This window comes from Rhopalosiphum maidis, chromosome 1 (assembly GCF_003676215.2).
Source record: "Rhopalosiphum maidis isolate BTI-1 chromosome 1, ASM367621v3, whole genome shotgun sequence".
In the NCBI taxonomy this organism is placed as follows: domain Eukaryota; kingdom Metazoa; phylum Arthropoda; class Insecta; order Hemiptera; family Aphididae; genus Rhopalosiphum; species Rhopalosiphum maidis.
Window position 1 is genome coordinate 22,683,802 of NC_040877.1, and position 17,465 is coordinate 22,701,266.

At 23.1% G+C, this 17,465-nt stretch overlaps 1 pseudogene; it reads left to right on the plus strand.

The window, feature by feature from the left end:
- Positions 1–1,795: 1,795 nt before the first annotated feature.
- LOC113560389 lies at positions 1,796–14,660 on the plus strand (annotated as a pseudogene).
- Positions 14,661–17,465: the final 2,805 nt, after the last annotated feature.

Consider the following 17,465-nt stretch of genomic DNA (forward strand, 5'->3'; position numbering starts at 1 on the left):
TTCAGGATTTTTTTTATACTTAGACCGTTTATTGAATGTTTACAATCTATATAATTTTGTGCTGTAGATATACGTAATTGAGTATAGCTTTAATGATAAATAACGCGAAATTACATTTTTTTTTTATATAATGATTGTTCAAATGTTGAATGATAGCTAGTAATATATTATATAATATTATGCAATATTTTAATAATCAATACATAATATAAGTAAGTATAAAATTTGTTTTTTAGGAAAAATAAGTACAATCTATAACAATTTTTTAAAAAATCAGTTCAGACTACTATGTTACTAATTAATAAACAAATTACTTAAAGCAATATAAATATATAATAAAGTATGTTTAGAAATATAGGCTGACTATCTAAGTCTCTAAAAAACCGTTGTTCGTATGCAAAAATGTGTCATTACAAATCTAATACGCTTCTCAATGACGAAATACACTTGACACTTACTATGTAGCAAAACTATTTCCCCAGATTTAACTGATTATTAATTATATAAATATGATGCATTTTAAGCTTTTCATTGTAAAAATAAATTGATTTATAAATTAAATATACGTTTTTGCAATTGTCCAGATCATATTTTAGTAAAATTATACCGCAGAAATAAATTTTAACAATATACGTTCAATGAATGTTTAAGTTGAGATTCTTATCCAATTTTCATGAATGACATTATAGATTAATTTTTTATGAATTATGTATGATATGTGTCTGGATAAATTATAAACGTCGCTATTATTTTAAAATACATTCTTTTAGAATTATGTATTATTAATTTCGTGGAAAATATCGAAATAAATTAAACAATTACAATAAAGAAATAAATAATAATATATTAATTTCCAAAAAAAAAAAAATCAAGTATTATTGTACCTATAAAATTAATATTTTTAGGCCGGGTTGAAGAAAAGCAATGTAATTCTTTCTTTTTATACATCATATATAATAATATGATTATCTTTATAAATCATTTGTTACACTAATTTATATCTTATTCGACAATGTACAGTTAGTAATTTAAACTCAATAATCAGTTTGTTATGCATTTTAAATTCTATCATATCGATTTATATTTAACAATTTTTGAGGCGTTACAAAAACATAAAAGGACACGGTTTTATGATAAATCTTGTATTTGCAAATTATATTTTAAAGCATATCTAACAAAAAATATTTTATAAAAAATAGGTGTAACATCAAAAAATATAGCTACTAAATTAATAACAAAAGATGAGCTACGTAAAAATTGTGAATATAATTTGCAGAGTTATTTTTAATACACTATTTAAATTATAGATAGGTACTACATGCAAAACTGTTTTTTCATTATTAACGATCAAAATTTAAATCATTGGTTTTTAAATTAATATTTTAAATGCTGTAACTACTCACAACGTTCAGACAGTTTTAAAAAATACTTTTATGTTTTTAATTTTATTATTACTGCGGTCTTTGTTTAAAACCTTAAACTATGAGATTTAAAAAAATTGTATGAATGTTAAATCATGTTAATTATTTTAATTCAGTACTTAATTATAAAAACAATTAAAATGCATATAAATGTATAATAATTAAAAATCGTATTAATTATAATTCATTTTGACATATTACAATATCAAAATATTATTTGTTGTGAGACTCGTGCATACCAGCCAAACGAGTTTGTAAATTTAGTTTTTCTAATACTTATTAACTAATACATAATGTTAACTAAAATGAAAAAAGTAGGGAGACGATTTTCTGTTAGAATCGAGTCGAATAATTAAACGCGAACAACGCTCACAATGTTTTAAAAGCACACGATCATAGTCAGACTGTGTTGAGTTTGAAGTTTGTCGAGGTTGACGGTAGTTGAATTAAATTTATCCGATAAAAATCGTACAATATGACTGCTAATATTTTAAACATTGTTTGCGGTCTTGTGTACGTTGTCATCGTGTGTGTAAATGCAGCTCCATCAACAAAATTACGTACGTATAACATTTGTATTTATATTTCTAATACGGTACAAGAATAAATGGACATCAAAATTCGTTGATACATTATGTTATAATTATTAGTTATTACGATAAATGCATATAGTACACGCTACCGTTATAGCTAGACTTTATAGCCAAGACAATTTTCAAATTTACTTCATAATGTATTTAGCAATTTTATTTATAATAATTCATTATAATTGTTATACAGTTTACATATTCTGATTTACTTATTATTTATTGTATGATTGTAAATCAAATACGTATTTAATAATAATAAAAAATAAAAATAATTTTAGTAGTTATTGGATTAATAATTTGAATTTACTATGAATAATAAAATGTGTTTTTAACATTTTTTTTTTTTATTTATGTATTTCTAATCTCTAAGACATTCGGTAATTTTTAAATTATTGACTTTATATGCTAGTATGTTAAAATCTGTATTACCATAATGATTAAAATATAATTTTCACAGTTTTCATAGTAAAGTATTTTTCCTTACTTAAAATTTAATGTTGAATTAAATTATTTTAGAATTTTCTTTTTTAATAGAGTAAAGTTATTTTTTTTTCAATATATTTATTTTATATTTTAATGGTGAATATATAATGTATACAGTATTATTATTATAAAAGCATATATATATTATAGTTACAATATAGATATTATGAAAATATTTTATAGTAACACGTTTTAATTTAATTGAATTTATAATTCGATCATATTTTAAATTATAATTTATATCCATAATGTACTATATAGAAAATTATAAAATTATTTCAACAATAAAATTGAAACAAATTGCAAATTATAAAATTAAAATAGTTAATATTTTTTCTTTTTGTTTGGTAATTGGCTCATGTATTTTGTTATTAGAGTATGCTAATTAAATACTTACAATTTAAATTATATAATGTTCGCGTTAACGCTGGAAAACATGTTTTCAAATTTTACATTAAGAAAAAATGAAACATACATGATTGATGATCATTTGTTTTTGTATTAAAAAAATTTTTTTACTGAAAAAACAAATTTTGGTTTCATATTCAATTATTTAATAGTTTGATATTTAAATTATAAATTTGATAAATTGTATATTAGATTAAGCTATTGTAGCTACATTTTTTACACATCAATCTAGTTGAATCATTTATGATTTAAACATAATCGACAATGAGATTTTATTTCAAACATTATACACATTATTTTAATGTTATCATATTATTGACCACGTATTACACTGACATTCACTAATTTTGGCCATCAAAACTATTGAATATAGACATTCATTCGTCATTGTGGACTGGAATTCTGATTTGAACATTATTTTCAGTCCAATACATTTATACACTATATGAATGTATTATGTATGATGAATGCTAATTTTGATTACAGTTTTTTAATACTGATTTTACGGATGAAATGTACTTATATTTTAACACTTTAAAATTTTACTTCATTTCAAATAAATAATTAAAATGTTAATATTTTATTATTGCAGCTAAAGGTTTTATTCAATGCAAACAAAGTGATCCTAATTTTGACGGATGTCTAATGACGGGAATTCAAAGTGCTATTCCTCATTTGGCAAAAGGTATAAACAAACACAATTTCAATATTGAACATACACTTTTTGATTTGATGTGAAGTGATGAATACAATATATTAGTTCTACAACGATATGCACATTATTTATTCACTGGAATAGAATCTGTAGGCACATTGAAAATAAAAAATGCTTTAAACATGTCATGAAGTATTGTTATATGCATTGCATATTAAATTAATTCGGTATTTTCAATACCCTGGGAACGGTTGTCAATATTATGTAAATCTTAAAACGTAGTTTTCACGATGTTTACAAGATACTTCGAAAAAACTAAGCTATTTAGAATTTCAAGATAAACCTCGATCATTTTTGTTAAATTAAGAATTTTAAATGTAATAATTGCTTTAAAAATAAAAAAAGTGTCGGGTTGGTGAAATTCATTAAAACAACTGTAGTATTTATCTGTATTTTATAATTTTTGTGGATACATAATTGTATATTTTTTAACTAAACTGTGACTTATTCAGGCGTTCCAAGTTTGGGAATACTCAAAATGGATCCATTGCGAATCGATAAATTGATAATTGATCAAGGCAAGGGACCAGTTAGCATAAAACTGGATTTTAAAGATTTGGATATTACTAACCTCAAATCTATTGTTATAGACAAAATTCAGTGAGTATTTTTATGACTAATTTTTTTTTTTAAATTGTACTTATATATTTTATTTATTGTAGTTATAATGCAGACACTTTAAGTGTGGATGCTGAACTACATCCCTTAAAACCTATAGTTTTGGATGGAGATTATGAAATATCTGGAAAAGTATTAATTCTCCCAATTGTAGGAAAAGGAAGATGTAAAATTAGTATAGGTAATATTTTAATCAACCATTATGAAATAGGTAAATATTTTAATTTGTATTTTTTTTTTTTATAGATGTTACAAATCTTTTTGGCACTATTAAAATGAAATCGGTATTAAAGAACGGAAATAAGCATTTAGAAATTGTAAATATATCATGGAAATTTACAGCTTCAAAATTGAATCTTAAATTTGATAATTTGTTTAACGGAGATAAAGCCTTAGGTAATTTATGAGTTGTGTTTACTATAGTTATTACAAGGTCAGAATGTTAGGATTTATTTATTATGTTTTTTCCTATTACCACATTTTACAATTTTTAGTGATTTAAACACTAAATAGTATTAGCGATATAATATTTAATGTATATAGAGTAATTTTATAAAGCACAATATTAACATTTTTATAATAAGAAGTTAGTGCGTACAAATAAGGGATATAGTCATTTTATGTTTCTGTTTGAAATACTTAGTTATAAACTTATAACTTAATAAGTATTTGTAGAATTACATTTCGTTAACTATTTTAGCTAGATATAAAAATAAATCCTGCAATTTAAAAAAAAAATACACATTTTAACTATAGTTAAAGTTTTTAAATTTACAAACCAAGTTAAAATTAAGAAAAACAATTATGTATTGATTGCAAAAATAAGTAGAAAATTACCCTATTATATTATTGGACTTATATGTATTTGTTCAATTATTTGTTTTCAGTTAAAAAATTATAAAGTATTTATCGAACTATTTTATATGATAAATTTTATATAGACGATTAAAATGTTCAAAATATTTTGAAAGAAATAAATAAATGATAGAAAAAATTTATCCCTATATTTATATAGTTTTATTTTAAATTACATTATAAAGCATTTCACAATTTTTATTTACAAGGAATGAAAACATAATTAAGGGTTTTAATAAGTTTTAAAAATTAAGTGAAAAATCAATTGTTAATTATTATGTTTTTAAAAGCGATGAAAATTTGAATTTTAACAAATTCAATTTTTTTTATGAATAATTATTACAATTTATATTTTAGGTAAATAAAATTATGACTTGAATAATTGAAATAATTATTTGTATTAAAACGGTTTGATATTTTAATACTGGTTGTTGATATAATATTTTCAATTATTATTTTTATTATATTTTGAGAATCTACTTGTTACTTCTTTAAACGAGCTTTTTAAATTTAGTGCTCTATATAGAATCTTTCTCCGAATGCGATGATTTTTCAATGCTTTTGCGGAATACTAAACTTAAATACTATTAAATAATATAAATAATATTCCTCTAAATCCAGAGTAAATCTAGGATTATTTTATGTGGGTCTATACTTTTATAATGATCAATAATCATACTCGTGCATAATAATATTTTATTTTGTATGCGACTCAATAAATTACAATTTAAATACAATTTCTTTTATGTCTAAGTTATATTAGATAACTATGCTTATTATTTTTTTTTATATATATAAAAAACAAATAAGTTAAACTGTTGTCTAGTCTTCTAACTTCATCATATAAATTTTTTCTACATAATGTTTCCAAAATTTATTGATTGTACATATGTTTAATACAAAACACTTTGACGCGATGATATTGACTAGCTGAAAATATCTGTGGTTCAATAGTTATATATTTTTAAAAGTATTGAAAATTCGTAGCTGAATATTCAGTAAAAAAAAAAAAAGTATAAATACAAATATTAAAAAAAGTATTTATAGTTACTCTCAAATGCTTTAAAATTCTATACAAAATTTTTTTTTTATAGCCAATAATTTGGTATAATTATAAATTGTTCATCTGTTTTCGGTTAGACGTAAGCCTCATAAAAATATATATTAATATATTAACATTATATTTTTTAAATGTTAGAATATATATATATATATATATATATATAAACTAAAAAGTAAAAGTATTAAGTATTTAAAATGCGGATTTTAGTATTTAAAAAGTGTTCGAATTATTTTACTCAAGTATTTTTACTCGAAAAATTAATAAGACTAATTGAAAATAGCATTGAGATACATAATACTTATAGCTGGCTTAGAATGAAAGGGAGGTCCATTTTTTTTATTATGATTTTCAAAACGCAAATGTTAAGCTAAAATTGAGTTTATTCATTTAAAAAAAATATACAGAAAATGGAAAGGTTCTATATTAGATATTGAGAATCACTATTTAGGAAATAAAACCAAGTGTTAGTTAAACTTTATTGAGGAATATCATGATAAAAATAACCTATTTGACATTTGTATAATAATCGCGTCATCAATAACAAAATATTTCAAATTAATTTAATATAAATAATATTTTTAATGTAATCTAACCTAACCTTGGTACCTATTGTTTTATTATATTGAAAATAAATAATGTATATTTATATTATGTAAAAAATACTTAGACGTTAGGAAAGTATTATTTTATTTATTAATTCAAGTTAAAGTAAGTGTTTAAAATGTACGTTTATAACTTGATCTATTATTTTTTATTTTGTTTGAAAACATATACAAAATTTAATTCTCTCTCGAATTTAATATTGAACATAATATAATATATTTTTTTTATTTAAATATTGGTCACTTTAATAAAGCAAATTAATATAAAAGGGTTCTATTTAACAGAATTTGTGAACTAACTTAACCTAACTAGAGAAAAATGGTTTTATGAAAAGGAACCTTTTCATTCTAATTATAATTTTTTTTATCTTAAAATCTGAAATACACTCCTGAACAATTTCAAAATAATAAGATAGAAACCTTTCATTCTAAGCCAGCAGTATGTTAAAGTGATATTTTAGTATTTAATAATAACTCATATTACTTGTATTAGGGTCTACACTTAACAATATTATCATTAATTTTAAAATCAAATATTCAAATGTATTAATATTTCTTAATATATTGCAGGAGATAACATGAACGTATTCCTAAACGAGAATTGGCGTGAACTTATCGTTGAACTGAAACCAGCTATTGAAGAAGTTTTTGGTACTGCCTTCAAAGAAATTGGTCAACAATTTTTGAATCGTATTCCGTTAGATCAAATAATCTTACCTTAAATTTAGATATTTTAGTACGTAAGTTTTCTTTTATCACTCATTAAAGTAAATATGTTTTACAGTTTACAATATTAATGATGACCATTATATACGTTTTATGGATATTATTTCGGTAAAACGGGTATAGTTTTATTGTACAATTTTTTATCAATACAATGAACGATTGATTGATATAAATAAATATTAAAATGTAATTTATAGTGTATATGTAATTATAACTAATGTTACCACTGCAGGTATTAATTTAAATTTAATTATTTGCAATACAGTTAATCAAAAGAATATGATATTGTTTTGAGTTTTATTTTATGCATAGTATTCAATCAATTTTAAAAATTTATATAACGAATTTAATTATAATTAAAAGGTAAATTTATTTATTTATTTTATAGAAATTAAGTAGGTACTTACTATTTAAATTGAAATATTTTGTTACCATAGTCATTTTTTTTTTTTGCGTTTTATACTGAAAAATCATTAATTGTTATATTTATAAATGTACTTATAAAAACAAACAATTTTGCTAATTACCATTATGCTAGTATATTACAAAATATATATATATATATATTTATATATATAAATTAAAGGAAATTATAAAAGGATATACAGTTATATTACATTTTAATCATGTTAAAATTTACAATTTTTAGTGGGAACTTATAAATTCCAGGGATTTTATAGAGACTAATAGATCTTTAACTAATGGATTTTATCGGAAAATTAGTTTTTTGGTTGAAATGTTGTACGAGTATAAGACAAATATTTGGTTTTGTCACGAATAGTATGGTTTTTCATTTTAAGTCTAAATAATTTAAGTAAATATGTATTTAATGTATTAATTGATTTTCTAAGCTTAATGATTTAGTGAGTTTAGATTTCCTTGCGTTTTTTTTTAAATAGACTTGATATAATATACGATAGATATTTAACTCTTTCAAAGAATGCAAAACTGGGTTTTACTTTTTTTTTAAATAAGTTTAAGTAAGTAAGTTAAAAAGAAAAAAATGTTTTTGTTCAATAAAACATCACTTTTTTAAAAAAAATCCATAGAATAATCAAAATATAAATATCCATCTTGAATGGATTAAGACTTATCAGCTACTTTTTTTCCAACAATAGAAAAACATAAATATAACATTTTTATTAATTTAGTATAAGTATATATTTTATTTTAAGAAAAAAATAATCGGCGCAAATAATTATAATTTACTAATTTACATCAAAGTTATTATTGAGAGAATCAAAAATAAATTTATACACGAATTATTATAGACCTAATTATTATAATACACGGATATTAAATTTGGGAAACCGCGAGAGGTGACTATTCTAAAATCAGTACATTAGAAAGAAAGATTAGGTTAAGTGCTTAGAGAAATATTTGCTTCAGTGTATGTACGGAAACGAGAGTTTGCAAAAGAAGACACAATGCTGATGTGTAAAACATTTACGGAAGACCTAACAGTTTATCTTTAGTAAAAATAAAAGAATATAATGGTCCGGTCGTATATGGAGAGCAAATGAAAAAATAAATAAACGAGCAACAGAAAGAAGAAATACGAGCAAAATACCTTTAGGAAGGCCCAAAAAACGATGAAATACTGTGGTAGAAAAGGATTTAGTAATAGTCAATGAAAATGTAGAAATTGAGGAGACATATAGCATGTCATAGCGACAGGAACCGATGGGACGATGTCGTGGTGGCAGCGATAGGACTTCGTGGCCCGCTAAGTTGTTAAAGGGAAAGAAGATACATTTTAATATTATAATTAAATGAGCTAAGTATTGAATAATGTTATTTAATATACGTATGTACGTATTTCTATGAAAAAAAAAAAAATACCAGAATTTTTAATAATGTATTGGCTTGTGGAGTTTTGTAGGACAATCGACATTTTTTTTATCTTTCAAAAAAAATGTATATTAATAATACGCACATATTATAGATAACTATTGCAGAATAAGTACACCTTGCGCATATTAGTACTGTTCAAAATAATGGTATGTATCGTATTATTATTATTTATTTTATCGTACAAAAAATGTACTGACATCTTGTTCGACTAGTTTTTTTGACTAATATTTTTTGTAACACATTCATATTCAGTAAACGGAACTACAGTAGGGATTGAAGGCTATGCTAGCTGTTAGGGTTATAGAGGTGAATGGAATTATCGTGTTTTTCATTAATCGTCTGGCTAATGTCTTTCCGTTAAAACGACGCATGAGTACCTATATAAACAGATGATTAAAGTGCTATTGGATTCAGTTTCAATAAGTCAATTTTGTTATCTTGTACAGTATACAAATCATACAAGATGACTAATTTGGCTTCTTTTATCGTAAAGTTTGTTTGTTGCCTTACGTACATTTTCGTTGGAACTATACACGCTGCCCCTTCAACAAAACTGCGTAAGTGATAAACGTTTAATAAATAATTTTAACATATAAAAGGGAATTTTAGTTATCATCGGTGCTTAATTATTCAATTTTTAAGACTGCTAATAATGTAATTACTATAATCGAGTATAATTCGAGTTAATATTTTAAAACGAGTATTATTCATACAAGATTAAATAAAGAAAAGAATGGATACATATTATAACTGAGTTTAGTTATATTATATTTAAACAAATAATTAAAACATGCAATACGTAAAATAATTGATAATAATTTTAACTTTTAAATAATAAAAAAAATGAATATTAAATTTAAATGTTTAAACTTTCAAGTTCCAACGTATAACTTATGACAATAATCCCATTGAATATTTTTTCTATAACGTTGATTTGTTTTTTAATATTGATGTTAATATTTTTCAAAATACAAACTTGCTTATTATTTTAATTTCGTCTAGTTAAAGTTAGGATTGTGTTGATTATAAGGTATTGAATAATATATTTATTTAATTTGTAAGTCGTTAACATTAAAATAACTAAACTTTTTTTTGTGTTATTGATACTGAAAAAAAAAAACAAATAAATTATCTAAGATAAATTGTTATATGTTTTTATTTATTAGTATGTCTATCTTAGTAAAACGTGTAGTAGAAAATATTGACAAAAATAAAAAAATTCTAAAATTTTATAAAATTATAGTATATTAAAAATTTGATAATGTTATTTATTGGATCTTCATATACATGCAGTTAATCACTATATCGAAAATATTAGACTTGTGCAGTATCATACAGTTCATAATATAATACAATAGAATGAAAAAAAATAATAAAATTGTTCAATAGTATTAATTTATATTTTGGTATTGAATTCTTTAGAAGTTTAGAAGGTTAGGTTGTCATTTGTTTCTATTATAAAATAGTGTGGATTAAAGATTATTTTACAATTGTTAGTTTAATTTTAGAATTTGATTTAAATTTAAATTTATTCACCGTTATTGTAGTTTTATGTTAATCAGAAAAATTAAATAATAATATGCCATATAAAACATTTGAACATTTGAACTCCAAAATATTTAAAAATATGTATCTACATATATTATAATTAAATATATTTTGAGGAAGTTAAAATTTGTTTTTGGTCCTTGATTCCATGCTAAAAAGCCCCCGAGTTAATCTCAAACTGTACCACTGTCTACCGGAAAACCATTTATTACTTAGAATGATGTCTTTGGACCGGTTCGAGCAGTAATATTGTTCAATGTCTATGTCAATAAATTTATATATATATATATATATATATTAATTTATTTATTATGAAACCAGTAACTATTATGCTTAGAGCGGCCTTCACATTATAACATTATTGCGAGTAATATATAGCTATACCAATAATGTTAATATATACGTTATATAATTTAAAAACATTTATGTTCGAGTTTACCCATTTAATTTTTTTATTTTATTAAAAGCTGTCGAATGACTTACATGGTCACTATTTAATTACGGCTACTTATTTCTATATAACTACAAAAACTTAACTTTAATACTAAATTATATAAACCATTTCTCATGAATTTAAACTAAATCGAATAATACACAAGATTATGGCCAAAATCTACTATATTTAAGTTAATAAAAAAAAATAACTCAAATGAAAAACACTCACTAAAAATATAATTTATAAACTTGTATTATACTACATATGTCTATAAAATAGCTTTGGTAATTTAAATTTTTTACAACAATACAATAGTATTGTGGTTATGGTTTGAAATTTACTTATAAAAATGTACTGCATTTTTTTTACTTATAATTAAACATTTGATTTTTGAATTTATATCATAGTATTATTGTAAATTTTTTTGTTTTTTAGCAATAGGTTTTGTACAATGCAAATTAAGTGATCCGGCTATAAGCGCATGTATAAGAGATGGATTACAACGGGCTACTCCTTATTTGGCAAAAGGTAAAACCAATATAAAACTAATTGATTAATATTTTGTATTAATTATATTATTATAATATATGTTTTAAGGTATTCCGAGTCTCGGGATACTTCCGAATGATCCATTGAGAATTAATTCATTGGCAATAGATCAGGGTATAGGAGCTGTGAATCTGAAGTTTAAAGATCTAGATATTTTAAACATGAAATCGACGATTATCAAGGATTTAGTGTAAATAGTTATTATTAGGAAATTTTTTGACAAATTAAATATTGTTAAATTATTACAGATTTGATCCAAAGAACTATACACTTAATGTCGCTCTAGTCATCTAAAAACCAATTATACTGGAAGGTCAATATGAAACGAATGGCAGAGTAATAATTTTGCCCATTAATGGAAATGGAACATGTCGATTTACTTTAGGTAATTTAAAATTGTCCAATATTTTGGTGTATTATTGTTAATGGTTTTTGTCAACTCCACAAGCAACAAACAAAATAATAATACATTTTTTTTTTATTTTTAGACAATTACAAATCTTTTAGTGTTATTAAAATGAAGCCAGTACTTAAAAATGGTAATACACATTTAGAAATTAAAAGCTTAGATTGGAAGTTTACTACTTCAAAAATGCATTTAAAAATGAATAATTTATTTAACGGAGACAAAGTTCTTGGTGAGTATGCTCATAGTTTATTAATCTATACTAATATATAAAATGATAATCTTCGGGATAAACTCCGAAACTACTTATTCAATCTTTGTGCAGTTTTTTTAAATTAAAGAGGAAATCACAGAGAAGGTTTTAGGCATAAATTTAGTCCAATAAAGTTAATAAATAATTAGTTATTATTAATTAAAATCTTGGGTAGAGTCGAGACGGGTATCCTAGTATATTATATTTAACAAATGATACATAATCGGTTAATCGATTGAAAAAATGCAACTCTAAACGGGACAGTTATGTAAAATTGATATGTCAGAGATATCATCTATACACCAAATCAGAAAACCAAAAATAGTTTTTATCCTTACGCTAAATGTTAGCATTAAAGGCGACCAAACTTAACTCGGGTGCACTTTGTACGGGCGACAAATAGCCTGTTAATTAATTATATCATATTTTATTACCATAATATTTTGTCTGTAAAAAAAAAAAAAAATCTTTTGTCATTAAGCGAGGATCGAACCGTAACATTAAATTATCTGTTGATTAAAATCGAATAATTTGACATAAAACGGGTTTAATAACCATTATTTTTCTAAAACATATAGATAATAAATATGAAAAAAGAGATCTCTGAGTTCTCGCTTCACCTAGATCAGTAAATGCATCTTACTACAGTTAGTTTAAGTGGCATTTACTTTTCTAGAGTAAATCTGTTACACATATGTAACATATAAAAGATGAGTGCACTCATTTCTTGTATTAACGACGCCATTACTGACGTACAAGTGTTATAGCTATTTTTATAGGTATTTAAACACGATTTGTTTGTTCACGTAGTGACGAATTAAACTAACGATTTATGTAAAACATATTTATATATATGTAATATACACAATACAGAGGCTAATAAGTAATTAGTTTATTATCATTACCAAATCTTATAAAAATGCATTCAAATATACCTTATGTTTAAATTCTTTATATTTAAAATGTTTTTTTTTTTGTAATAGTGATGAAACAGATACAGATATTATGTTATCTATACTAATATATAAAATGATAATCTTCGGGATAAACTCCGAAACTACTTATTCAATCGTCGTGCAATTTTTTTTAAATTAAAGAGGATATCACAGAGAAGGTCTTAGGCATAAGTTTAGTCCGATAAAGTTAATAAATAATTAGTTATTATTAATTAAAATCTTGGGCGGAGCCGAGACGGGTATGCTAGTAATTAATAATAGTTTATAATTATTTTCAATAACCTCATTTTTAGGTAATTGATATTATTAATTTTGATTCAAATATCATTTCTGTAAAGTTTTTGTAAAGATTCTGTAAAGTTGTAAATTACAGCCTATGTTCGATATTTTAATTTTTATTAACATTTAATATTTGAATGAAATAGATTTGTTTTACTAAACATTGTATAAGAGAAATGTAATGTTTAATGACTAAAAAAAAGTATAATATTTATTAAGGTATAACAAGATTATTAATAAACTTCCATTACAAATCTATATTTGTTAAATAACCCTGATACAGTCTGTATACTTTTTATACTTTCATAGAACGGTGAAAATTTTGAAATTTAAATATTTTACTATTAATAAATATGTTGGTTACCATATATAGAAGGACTATATACACATATATAGGTAATAGCATTATCATTAATAGAAATAGATCTCATTAATTATCAAATAATACGATTGTAATTTAAATACATAGATTGGTTCCTATGAAATTTTCAATTTTTATTGAACCAAAAAGTAATACTGCACATTTCAAACCCTTAGCATATGTACAACGTAATGTAAGACATGCATTTTAATTTAATGATTTGTATAAATTTATCATAAATTAATTTACAAAAATGACGAAACCTTTTAAACATAAAACCATTGGTAGACTACGTATTATAAATTAATTTTATATTATGTGTGCTTAGAAAATTTGAATTTATTTGTTAACAACAATTTTTTTGATATAGGTGATAACATGAACATATTTTTAAACGAGAATTGGATGGAACTGTTAAAAGAAATGCAACCGGCTTTTGAAAGAGCTTTGAGTGCAGCTTTTATTTCAATTGCACAAGAATTCTTTAATAGGATTCCATTAAATCAAATTTTTATAGATTAAATATAATATTAATAGTTAGTTAATAGATATATTATTTTTGTATAGTAAATTATTTATAAATAATTATTATGCTTTAAACTACAATATTCTTAATTTGAAAATAATTTAAAGAATTACTATGTAATTTATTATATAATTTAAGTATAGCTATGTATGTGTTATTCTAACTGAATGATATAACTCGTAATTTTGTAGATTAAACTAGTAATATGTAATTATGTAAATAATCTTGTCCGTATTTAGTTCTTTTGTATAATATATAATACATTTTTTAATTATTTGATGTTGCTTTTTATGCATTTAGTGTTAAAATAAAAGATAACTTAAAATCAGCTCATACTATTAAATATTTAAAATAATAGATTTTACGTTTAAAAAAATAGAATTTTTTCAATAAACAAAAATCAATAAATAAAATATAGCGATATTGAACAATATAATATACATATAGGTTGCATTTTTTTCTATTTAACAAATAAAAATAATTATTATAATTATATTATTGTATCACTGTTTATCATTTCACACAAACAATGAATATTATGTTTACTAGTTTATAATAATATATGAACTAGTGGTGGACACGCTTATATATATTACATCATGACGGTCGTGCAGTGTGGTGTTCACCTTAACACTACGAATAACGTAACTAATGAGTAATAATGGCCATCAAACGCTATACCACGGAAATACCTTGACTGTTGTCTGAACGGTTTTTTCATAATTTTAGTTCGATAAAATTATATTGGGTGATTCATTTATTTAATAACACTGAAAATTTCAAAATCTATTAACGTTTTTGAAAAAAATAATTATATTTATAAATGAATCAAATCCAACAAATGTATAAGCACATGAGCACTTTTAAACGTAAAATATTATAATACACAATTTCTTACAATATGAAAGTAATCTGGCTGTAGCTTTTGTCGGGTCATAAACTCATAACCAATAGTTTTGTATTGACATTAAGTCATAATAGTCAAATTGTGTGCAAATGAGAAATGTTTGTTTGCTACCGTCACAACTTTGTACGAATATATTTAAGTGAAATGTGTGGGGATGAGATCAACGATTTATGTATACTATATAGGTATAAATTATATACCTATATAGGTATATACCTAACCTAACTTTTTATACGTTATAAAAGGACTCTGTACCCCATTATTTTTAAGTGAGTTGCAGCTATGTAAAATATAACAACTTTAAAATGTTCATAACTCACTTTAAAATTATAATATCAATAAAATCGTATGTCATTGTCTAGATAATATTCTTACCTTTAAATTTTATAATAGGTAAATCTACTCTAATATTAAAGCTAACATCACAAAATGTATTCTGCTGAACGAAAATTTGTTGTGATGTACGTTAGTAAGACAGAGACAACACAGCGGGTATGGCGTCCTCTTATCGAACTTAACAAATCATTTTAAATCAATAAATATGTCATAGTTTAATATTTATACATGATTATAAAATATAGGGGGATTCTTTTATTGAACAAGGCTTTTACTTTATTTCCAATCAAAACAAAATTTTTTTACGAGTATTTAAAGTTTAGGTGAGCCTAACAGTGAAGTACGGGGAATGTCGGGGATACCCACAAAATGTTGGTTATTATTTCGCTCATTAAAACTTTAAATACTTATAGCTCATAAACTACTCATCTAAATTTCGATTTTTATGTACCGAAATACTCCAAAAATTATTTTGTTTCAGAATATGAAATTAAAAATATATGTTGCATATCATTCTAAAAAAAAAAACTTAAAAATATATTAAAATAATGTTTTGTTTTTACTGGAAATTAAGTAAACATTTTTTTACTGAAATAATGAGTGTTTTTCGATAAAAGAATCATCTTGTGTTTTGTAATCAATTAAATTATGACATGTTTATTGATTTAAAATTACCTGTTAAATTTGGTAAAGCGTATTAAAAGTGTAATGCGTACTTAGATCATTCGGTGATGATACAGTTTTTTTAACTATCCGATTGACCTGTATTTTTATTCTAAGTTAATTCTTAAAATAGTAATGAAAAGACTAGATTTTAAATCGATTGAAATAAAAACAATATAAACAATTTTAATAGGTAAGGATTTTTATTTTAATACTTATATATGGGTACTAGGAAATTAAAATACCGGCGTAAAACTATTTAATGCATCACTTCGCTCAGAAACTCAAATAATTATTTTATTTGAATTCGTTGAATATAAAATTTGTTTAATCATATTTATGTATACTTATATTACTTAGCTTTATTCATAAATGTATATGTTTGAAATTTTACGTGTAACCTTAACCTATAGAACTTTTTTGTTTTAAAATTGGTTATTGAGTACGAGCACTTAATGATTAATGATTCATGTTAATTATTTATTTCACCCCTTCTATACATACTTTGTTGGACGTTTTATTTAAATTGTTTGAAAAAAACAATCAGAACAATAGAACGAAAATCATTAGCGAAACTAGTATAATCTTGCCACACGACGATTTTTGGGTTAAGTATCAATCTAAGTTCAATAAACTGTTAACGTCAATTATTATGTATACAAGTTTATTTGTACCTCCAAGTATGTGGAATAATATTACAGTGAAAATTAAATAAACTGCATCTATGGTATTAATTAAATAAATTGAAGATTGTTTTTCTATTGTTTTTTTTTTTTGTGATCAATCAAAAAAACTTTGAGTGCAATTGAAATCTTTAGTAGAATAACATTGATTTTGAATGGTCGGTAATTAATAATATTTTAATTTTCAATTAAAAAGTACGTGACGTTTAAAATAGTACCCTTTATTC